Source organism: Mobula birostris, chromosome 26 (assembly GCF_030028105.1).
Source record: "Mobula birostris isolate sMobBir1 chromosome 26, sMobBir1.hap1, whole genome shotgun sequence".
NCBI classification, from domain to species: Eukaryota; Metazoa; Chordata; class Chondrichthyes; order Myliobatiformes; family Myliobatidae; genus Mobula; species Mobula birostris.
The window spans coordinates 10,481,984-10,491,054 of NC_092395.1; positions in this window are offsets into that span (position 1 = coordinate 10,481,984).

Consider the following 9,071-nt stretch of genomic DNA (forward strand, 5'->3'; position numbering starts at 1 on the left):
CTGCCTGACCTGCTGTGTTCACCAGCAACTTTGATGTATGTTGCTTCAAGTCTTCCCTCATTTTGCTCTGATGTTGTCCAACATTCGCTTCCATACGTTAGTGTGGAATGAACATCAACACCCTGAGTTTTATACCCATAGAAATAATGTTATTCCTTAGTAATCTTTCTCAAACCCTCGAACCCGCAATCCCAGTTCTCCTTCTAATTTCAGCATCAGCTCTACCATCTGATCTTCCATCGGGTAGGAAGTACAGAAACATAAGGTCCCGCACCACCGATTTCAGGAGCAGTTATCCTTCAACCATCAGGCTCCTGAACCAGAGTGGATAACTTCAATCATCTCAACTCTGAACTGATTCTACAACCTATGGAGTCACTTTGAAGGACTTTACAACTCATGTTCTCAATGTTATTTAATTACTAATTTGTATCCATGCTGTTTGTCTTGTTTTGCATGTTGGTTGTTTGTCAGTCTTTGTGTGTTGTTTTTCATTGATTCTATTGTATTTCTTTGTTTAACCGTGAATGCCCTCAAGAAAATTAATCTCATGGTAGCATATGATGAGTACTTTGATAATAAATTTACTTAGAACTTTGAAACGATGTTGTTAAATTGACAAATTTCATGACACATGCCAGTGATAATAAACCTGATTCTGAGTGTTAAAGCAATAGCCAGGATTCTGTAACCCGAGCTCAAAGTCTTCACTAGGTCTCCAGACTGGGGGGCAGAAAGGAAGTGCCTCAGTGCGAGGTGACAAGAGATCAACAAACAATGTGCCAAAAATTAGAATATTGTGATGAGAAATAATTTTAAAATGGTGCTGTAGTTACAACAGAATTGTAACCGCCCAGTAGGAACTGGCCAATGTGTTCCTCAGTAATCTGAGGCACTGAAGGAAGTGTCCTAACCATGTGGTAGTGAGATTTGTCGTTTTTTTAATCATTGGGTATTGCCTGGCCTGCTGAGTTCCTCTGGCATTTCATGTGTGGAAAATGCAGAATCTCTTGTGTTTACTGTATGTTATAGTTCCCTTGTGTGGGCACGTGGCCAAGTGGTTAAGGCATTGGACTAGCGACCTGAAGGTCGTGAGTTCGAGCCCCAGCTGAGGGAACATGTTGTGTCCTTGAGCAAGGCACTTAATCACACATTGCTCTGCGATGACACCGGTGCCAAGCTGTATGGGTCCTAATGCCCTTCCCTTGGACAACATTGGTGTCGTGGAGAGTGGAGACTTGCAGCATGGGCAACCGCTGGTCTTCCATACAACCTTGCCCAGGCCTGCGCCCTGGAGAGTGAAGACTTTCCAAGCGCAGATCCATGGGTCTCGCAAGACTAACGGATGCCTTTATATTTCCCTTGACTATACAATGCAATCTATCATACTCCAGAGCTTGGTGCTGGATTGGCAGATTTTCTGGTCTTTTGGATGTTATCTTTAATAGCCCCAACACTCTTTTAATTCATTTTTTACAGATGTTACACTATCGAGTCCGGTGCTCCCAATATGTGAGTGAGTCCCGTCATAAACTGGGGGACTGCTTCATGGATCACCTCAGGACCATCTGCCGCAAGTGGGACTGACTTCCCGATGGCCAGGCATTTTAATTCTGATTCCCATTCCCGTTCCGACGTGACGTTCCATGGTATCCTTTTGTACCAAGATGAGGCCAACCTCAGGGTGGAGGAGCAATGCCTTATATTCTGACTGGTACCTCCAACCTTTTTTTTTTAATTCATTTGCGGGATGTGGGCGTCACTAGCTAAGCCAGCATTTATCGCCCATCGCTAGTTGCCCTTGAGAATGTGGTGATGAGCTGCCTTCTTGAACCGCTGCAGTCTCTGAGGTGAAGGTCCACTGCAACCTGAAGGTATGAATATCGATTTCTCCTTCCAGTGAATGAATTCCCTTCCCCCCCTCCGCCATTTCCAACTCTGACCTTTTACTTCTTCTCTCCTACCTATTATTTTCCCTGGGTCTCCTCCTCCTTCCATTTCTCCTGTGGTCCACTCTCCTCTCCCACAGATTCCTTCTTCTCCAGCCCTTGACCATTCCTATCCAACTTGCTTCACCAATCACCTTTCAGCCAGCCTTTTCCTTTTCCCTTCCCCCACCCCACCTTTTTATTCTGGCATCTTCCCCCTTCCTGAAGAAGGGTCTCAGCCCAAAACATTGACTGTTTACTCTTTTCCATAGACGCTGCCTGACCTGCTGAGTTCCTCTGTCATTTTGTGTGTGTGTTGCTCTCGATTTCCAGCATCTGCAGCCTTCCTTGTGTTTGAGATGTTACACAATGTAAGAGTAAATTTCCCTGGGAATTCACTCAGTTCAAAGAGAGCACGGGAACTGGCAGAGAGAAATTTTGCACGTCCTTCCCTTGAGCCATACGGTTTTCCTCCAGATGCTCCGGTTTCCTCCCACGGTCCAAAGACGTAGTGGTTAATGGGTCAACTGGTCATTGTAAGTTGTCCCGTGATTAGGCTAGGGTTAAGTAGGTGGGTCGCTGGGCGGTGTTGCTCGTTGGGCTAGAAGAGCCTGTTCCACACAGTATCTCTAAATGAATAAATGTCACCTAGTGAGCCAGAAGCCAAGTGGTCAGGTGGCGGATCGATACTGTGCCTCCATTCCCTGCCTGCTCATGTACCTGCTCAATGTTGCTGCTGTTCCTACTTCCACCACCTCCATTGGCAGAGCTTTCCAGGCACCTATCACTCCCTGTGTTAAAACTGTGCCTCGCAAATCTCCTTTAAACACTCCCCCCACCTTAAATCTATGCCCCTCATATTTAATACTTTATACTTTATTGTCGCCAAACAATTGATACTAGAACGTACAATCATCACAGTGATATTTGATTCAGTGGTTCCCGCTCCCTGGATTACAACCACTAAATATTAAAAATATTAAAAATAGTAAAAATTATTAAATATTAAAAATTTAAATTATAAATCATTAATAGAAAATAGAAAAATGGAAAGTAAGGTAGTGCAAAAAAACTGAGGGGGAGGTCCGGATATCTGGAGGGTACAGCCCAGATCCGGGTCAGGATCCGTTCAGTAGTCTTATCACAGTTGGAAAGAAGCTGCTCCCAAATCTGGCCGTACGAGTCTTCAAGCTCCTGAGCCTTCTCCCGGAGGGAAGAGGGACGAAAAGTGTGTTGGCTGGGTGGGTCGTGTCCTTGATTATCCTGGCAGCACTGCTCCGACAACATGCAGTGTAAAGTGAACATTTAACATTTTAACATACTTAACATTTCACTTTGGGGAAAAAGAGATTGACTTTCTACCCTATCTTTGCCTCTCATAATGTTATATACTTCTATCAGTCATCAGTCTGATCACCCCACCATCAGATTCTCCAGAGAAAGTTATCCATGTTTGTCCCACCATTCCTTATAATGAATACTCTCTAATCCAGGCAACATCTTGGTGAACCTCTTCTTCACTGTTTCCAAAACCAGCACATCCTTGCTATAAAGGGGAAACCAAATTCCAATACTCAACACCCAATACTCCAAATGAAGTCTAACTAAAGTTTTATATATCTGGAATATAAGACCACAGGATATAGGAACAAAATTGAGCTATTTGGCACATCGAGTCTGCTTAGCCATTTCTTTGTGACCGAAAACAACAGGAATTCTGCAGATGTTGCAAATTCAAGCAACACACACAAAAGTTGCTGGTGAACGCAGCAGGCCAGGCAGCATCTCTAGGAAGAGGTGCAGTCAACGTTTCAGGCCGAGACCCTTCGTCAGGACTAACTGAAGAAAGAGTGAGTAAGGGATTTGAAAGTTGGAGGGGGAGGGGGAGATCCAAAATGATAGGAGAAGACAGGAGGGGGAGGGATGGAGCCAAGAGCTGGACAGGTGATTGGCAAAAGGGGATACGAGAGGATCATGGGACAGGAGGTCCGGGAAGAAAGACAAGGTGGGGGGGGGGACCCAGAGGATGGGCAAGAGGTATATTCAGAGGGACAGAGGGAGAAAAAGGAGAGTGAGAGAAAGAATGTGTGCGTAAAAATAAGTAACAGATGGGGTATGAGGGGGAGGTGGGGCCTTAGCGGAAGTTAGAGAAGTCGATGTTCATGCCATCAGGTTGGAGGCTACCCAGACGGAATATAAGGTGTTGTTCCTCCAACCTGAGTGTGACTTCATCTTTACAGTAGAGGAGGCCGTGGATAGACATGTCAGAATGGGAATGGGATGTGGAATTAAAATGTGTGGCCACTGGGAGATCCTGCTTTCTCACTTCACCTGTGAGTCGACTGGGGTGATATACTGCGTCCGGTGCTCCCGATGTGGCCTTTTATATATTGGCGAGACCCGACGCAGACTGGGAGACCGCTTTGCTGAACATCTACGCTCTGTCCGCCAGAGAAAGCAGGATCTCCCAGTGGCCACACGTTTTAATTCCACATCCCATTCCCATTCTGACATGTCTATCCACGGCCTCCTCTACTGTAAAGATGAAGCCACACTCAGGTTGGAGGAACAACACCTTATATTCCGTCTGGGTAGCCTCCAACCTGATGGCATGAACATCGACTTCTCTAACTTCCGCTAATGCCCAACCTCCCCCTCGTACCCCATCTGTTACTTATTTTTATGCACACATTCTTTCCCTCATTCTCCTTTTTCTCCCCCTGTCCCTCTGAATGTACCTCTTGCCCATCCTCTGGGTCCCCCCCCCCTTGTCTTTCTTCCCGGACCTCCTGTCCCATGATCCTCTCGTATCCCTTTTGCCTATCACCTGTCCAGCTCTTGGCTCCATCCCTCTCCCTCCTGTCTTCTCCTATCATTTTGGATCTCCCCCTCCCCCTCCAACTTTCGAATCCCTTACTCACTCTTCCTTCAGTTAGTCCTGACGAAGGGTCTCGGCCTGAAACGTCGACTGCACCTCTTCCTAGAGATGCTGCCTGGTCTGCTGCGTTCACCAGCAACTTTTGTGTGTCTTTGTGACCGATCCAATTTTTCCTTTTAGTCCCAAACTCCTGCCTTCTCCCCATGTCCCTTCATGCCCTGACTAATCAAGAATCTATCAACCTCTGTCTTAAATATACATAAATACTTGGCCTCCATAGCTGCCTGTGGTAATGAATTCCACAGATTCACCACTCTCTGGCTAAAGAAATTCCTCCTTATCTCCATTCTGAAAGGACACCCCTCTATTCTGAGGCTGTGTCCTCTGGTCTTAGACTCTCGCATCACAGGAAACATCCTCTCCACGTCCACTCTATCAAGGCCTTTCACGATTTGATAGGTTTCAATTAGGTCACCCCTCATTCTTCTGAATTCTAGTGAATACAGGCCCAGAGCCATCAGCCACTCTTCATATGACCAGCTGTTCAATCTTGGAATCATTTCATGAACCTCCTTTGAACCCTCTCCAGAGCCAGCACATCCTTTCTTAGGTAAGAGGCCCAAACCTGCTCCCAATATTCCAAGTGAGACCTCTCCAATGTTTTATAAAGTCTTAACATTACATCCTTGCTTTGATATTCTTATATGACTTCCTAACTTTTATACTCAATTTCCCCGACTGACAAAGGCCCTCTTTACCATTCTATGTACTTGTGTCTACTTCTGGGGAGCAATGGACTTGCACCCAAGCATCTGTCTGTGCATCACTGGCTCTCAGGTCATAAGAACATAAGAAATAGGAGCAGGAGTTGGCCATCTGGCCCGTCGAGCCTGCTCCACCATTCAATAAGATCATGGCTAATCTGGCCATGGACTCATCTCCACCTACCTGCCTTTTCCCCAGAATCCTTAATTCCCCTACTATGCAAAATTCTATCCAACCTTGTCTTAAATATATTTACTGAGGTAGCCTCCACTGCTTCATTGGGCAGAGAATTCCTCAGATTCACCACTCTTTGAGAAAAGCAAGTCCTCCTCATCTCCATCCTAAATTTACTTAATCTTGAGGCTATTTCCCCTAGTTCGACCATTCACTATATACATTCATAGTACGAGTGTTTTTGGAGCAACAGGAACACTCGAGATGAAACAGCCAGCACAGGTGAACCCGTGGCCCCGTGCATTTTTATGATCCTGTTTCTGGGCTCTGGGAATTTTCTTGATAAAGAGAGATTACTGTCAGATTATACAACATGGGACTGTTTGGCTCATGGAGACTGTCCTCCAACAATGTACAAGGCGGGCAGCTAACCCCGCTGCCCTGCTCTCCATCCAATACTTGCACACATTGGGCAGTACAGTTTCATCCCCCGTATATTCATTTCCCGCTATCTTCCTCACAGAACAAGAATAGGCCTTCCTCTGTCCTCACCTATCCTTGTTTTTTTTAAATTAAGAACAACTAACGTCTCAAATGATGGAAGCATCTTTTTTACAGATAACTGAACAAAGGTTTAATTACCTAAGTGTCTGGTGCCTTGCCCAGACATAATGGAGTTTTCAATATGGATTTATTGCAAAATAGGTGTTTTATTTTACATGAGATCACCTGAAGCGACTCCATAATAGATACTTCTGACAGAAAATTATTTTCTAGTAACAGCTAATGGGAGAATCTAATGCAAAGTGGGGACAGAAATACTTGGGTGAGTTGCTAAAAATAGATCATTATCTTCTCTCCTTTAAACAACTTTTTATACTTGTTGAAAACAGTGCAGAATAGGCTCTTCCAGCACTTCAAACCACACCGCGCAACAGTCCCCTGATTTAATCCTCGCCTAATCACGGGGCAATTTACGACAAATTAACTGACCAACCACTACACCTTTGGGCTGTGGGAGGAAATGCACGCGGTCACTGGGAGGTCGTACAGACTCTTTATAGGCAGCGGTGGCAGGAACTGAACCCGGTCACCTGTACTGTAAAGCGTTGTGCTAACCACAACGCTACCCTGCTGTCCAATATGTGTTACATCTCTTTGAAAAAGGATGATGGCTAACACAATCACTTTACCGTGCCAGTAACAGTCATAGTCATAGTCATACTTTATTGATCCCGGGGGAAATTGTTTTTTGTTACAGTTGCACCATAAATAATAAATAATAATAAAACCATAAATAGTTAAATAGTAATATGTAAATTATGCCAGGAAATAAGTCCAGGACCAGCCTATTGGCTCAGGGTGTCTGACCCTCCAAGGGAGGAGTTGTAAAGTTTGATGGCCACAGGCAGGAATGACTTCCTATGACGCTCTGTGCTGCATCTCGATGGAATGAGTCTCTGGCTGAATGTACTCCTGTGCCCAACCAGTTCATTATGTAGTGGATGGGAGACATTGTCCAAGATGGCATGCAACTTAGACAGCATCCTCTTTTCAGACACCACAGTCAAAGAGTCCAGTTCCATCCCCACAACATCACTACACTTACGAATGAGTTTGTTGATTCTGTTGGTGTCTGCTACTCTCAGCCTGCTGCCCCAGCACACAACAGCAAACATGATAGCACTGGCCACCACAGACTCGTAGAACATCCTCAGCATCGTCCGGCAGATGTTAAAGGACCTCAGTCTCCTCAGGAAATAGAGACAGCTCTGTCCCTTCTTGTAGACAGCCTCAGTGTCCTTAGACCAGTCCAGTTTATTGTCAATTCGTATCCCCAGGTATTTGTAATCCTCCACTATGTCCACCCTGACCCCCTGGATCAACAATAATCAACAATGGCGGCTCGATTCCTGCCCCTGCCTGTACATTCTCCCCATAACCACATAGGCTTCCTCCCCTCCTGGAAAATTAAGACTTCTTCCGGTTTCCTTCCACATTTCAAAGACGTGCAGTTAGGGTCAGGGTCAGGGTCAGTGAGCTGTGGGCATACTATGTTGACGCCAGGAGCAAGTTGACGCTTGTGGGCTACCCAGCACACTCCTCAGTCTGAGTTAGTCATTGACACAAAGACACTGTATAGTTTGATGTATATGTGATAAATAAAGACATCACCAGGGGGTCTGGAGGCTTTCTTGTGGCAGCGCTCCATATAAATGTCCCCAGTGGTGGGGAGGGCTTTGCCTGTAAGGGACTGACTGTACCCACTACTTTCTGTAGCCTTTTCCATACCAGGCCATGATGCAACCAGTTAGGATACTTTCCACGTACATCTATAGAGGTTTGTCAAAGGTTCTGGTAGCATGTCAAATCTACACAAACTTCTCAGAAAGTAGAGGTGCTGTTGTGCCTTCTTTGTGATGGTGCCAGAACAGATCCTCTGATATGTTAACACCAAGGTATTTAAAGCCACTGACCCTCTCCACCTCTGATCCCCTGATGAGGACCGCTCATGGACTTCTGGCTTCTTCCTCCTATGTCCATGCTATCAACGCCCATCCATCTTGGATGGGCTGCTCATAGCAAGGACACGATGGGCCAAAGGGATTGATTTTATCCTATGACTCCACGACTCTCAATAACTCTGTGGAAATGAGAAGGAAACTTCTGTCCCAGGGAGTGGTGGATCTTTGGACAACCCTCGCAACACACACAAAATGTTGGAGGAACTCAGCAGGTCAGGCAGCATCTATGGAGAGGAATAAATAGTTGACGTTTTGGGATGAGACCCTTCACCAGGACTGGAAAGGAAGGGGGAAGACACCAGAATGAAAAAGTGGGGGGAGTGGAAGCTGGCTAGCCGGAAGATGATAGGTGAAACCAGGTGGGTGGAAAGGGTCTAGGACCGGAGAAGAAGGAATCTGATAGGAAAGGAGAGTGGACATAGAAGAAAGGGAAGGAGGAGGGAACCCGGGGAAAGTAATAAGCAGGTGAGAAGAAGTAAAAGGTGGGGAAGGGAAATTTGTTTACTGGAAGGAGAAATCGATATTCATGCCATTAGTTTGGAGGATATCCAGACGGAACATAAGGTGTTGCTCCTCCACCTTGAGGGTGACCTCATCGCAGCACAAGAGGAGGCCGTGAACCGACATATCAGAATAGGAGTTAAAATGTTTGGCCACCAGGAAGTCCCACTTATGGTGGATGGTTTGGAGGCGGTCAATTTAGGTTAAGTAAATTTAGACCATTCTGCTCCTATGTCTTATAGCCTAACATAACAGCATAATTTTTATTAATACCCATTATTCCCAGTTTTCTTAAACAGA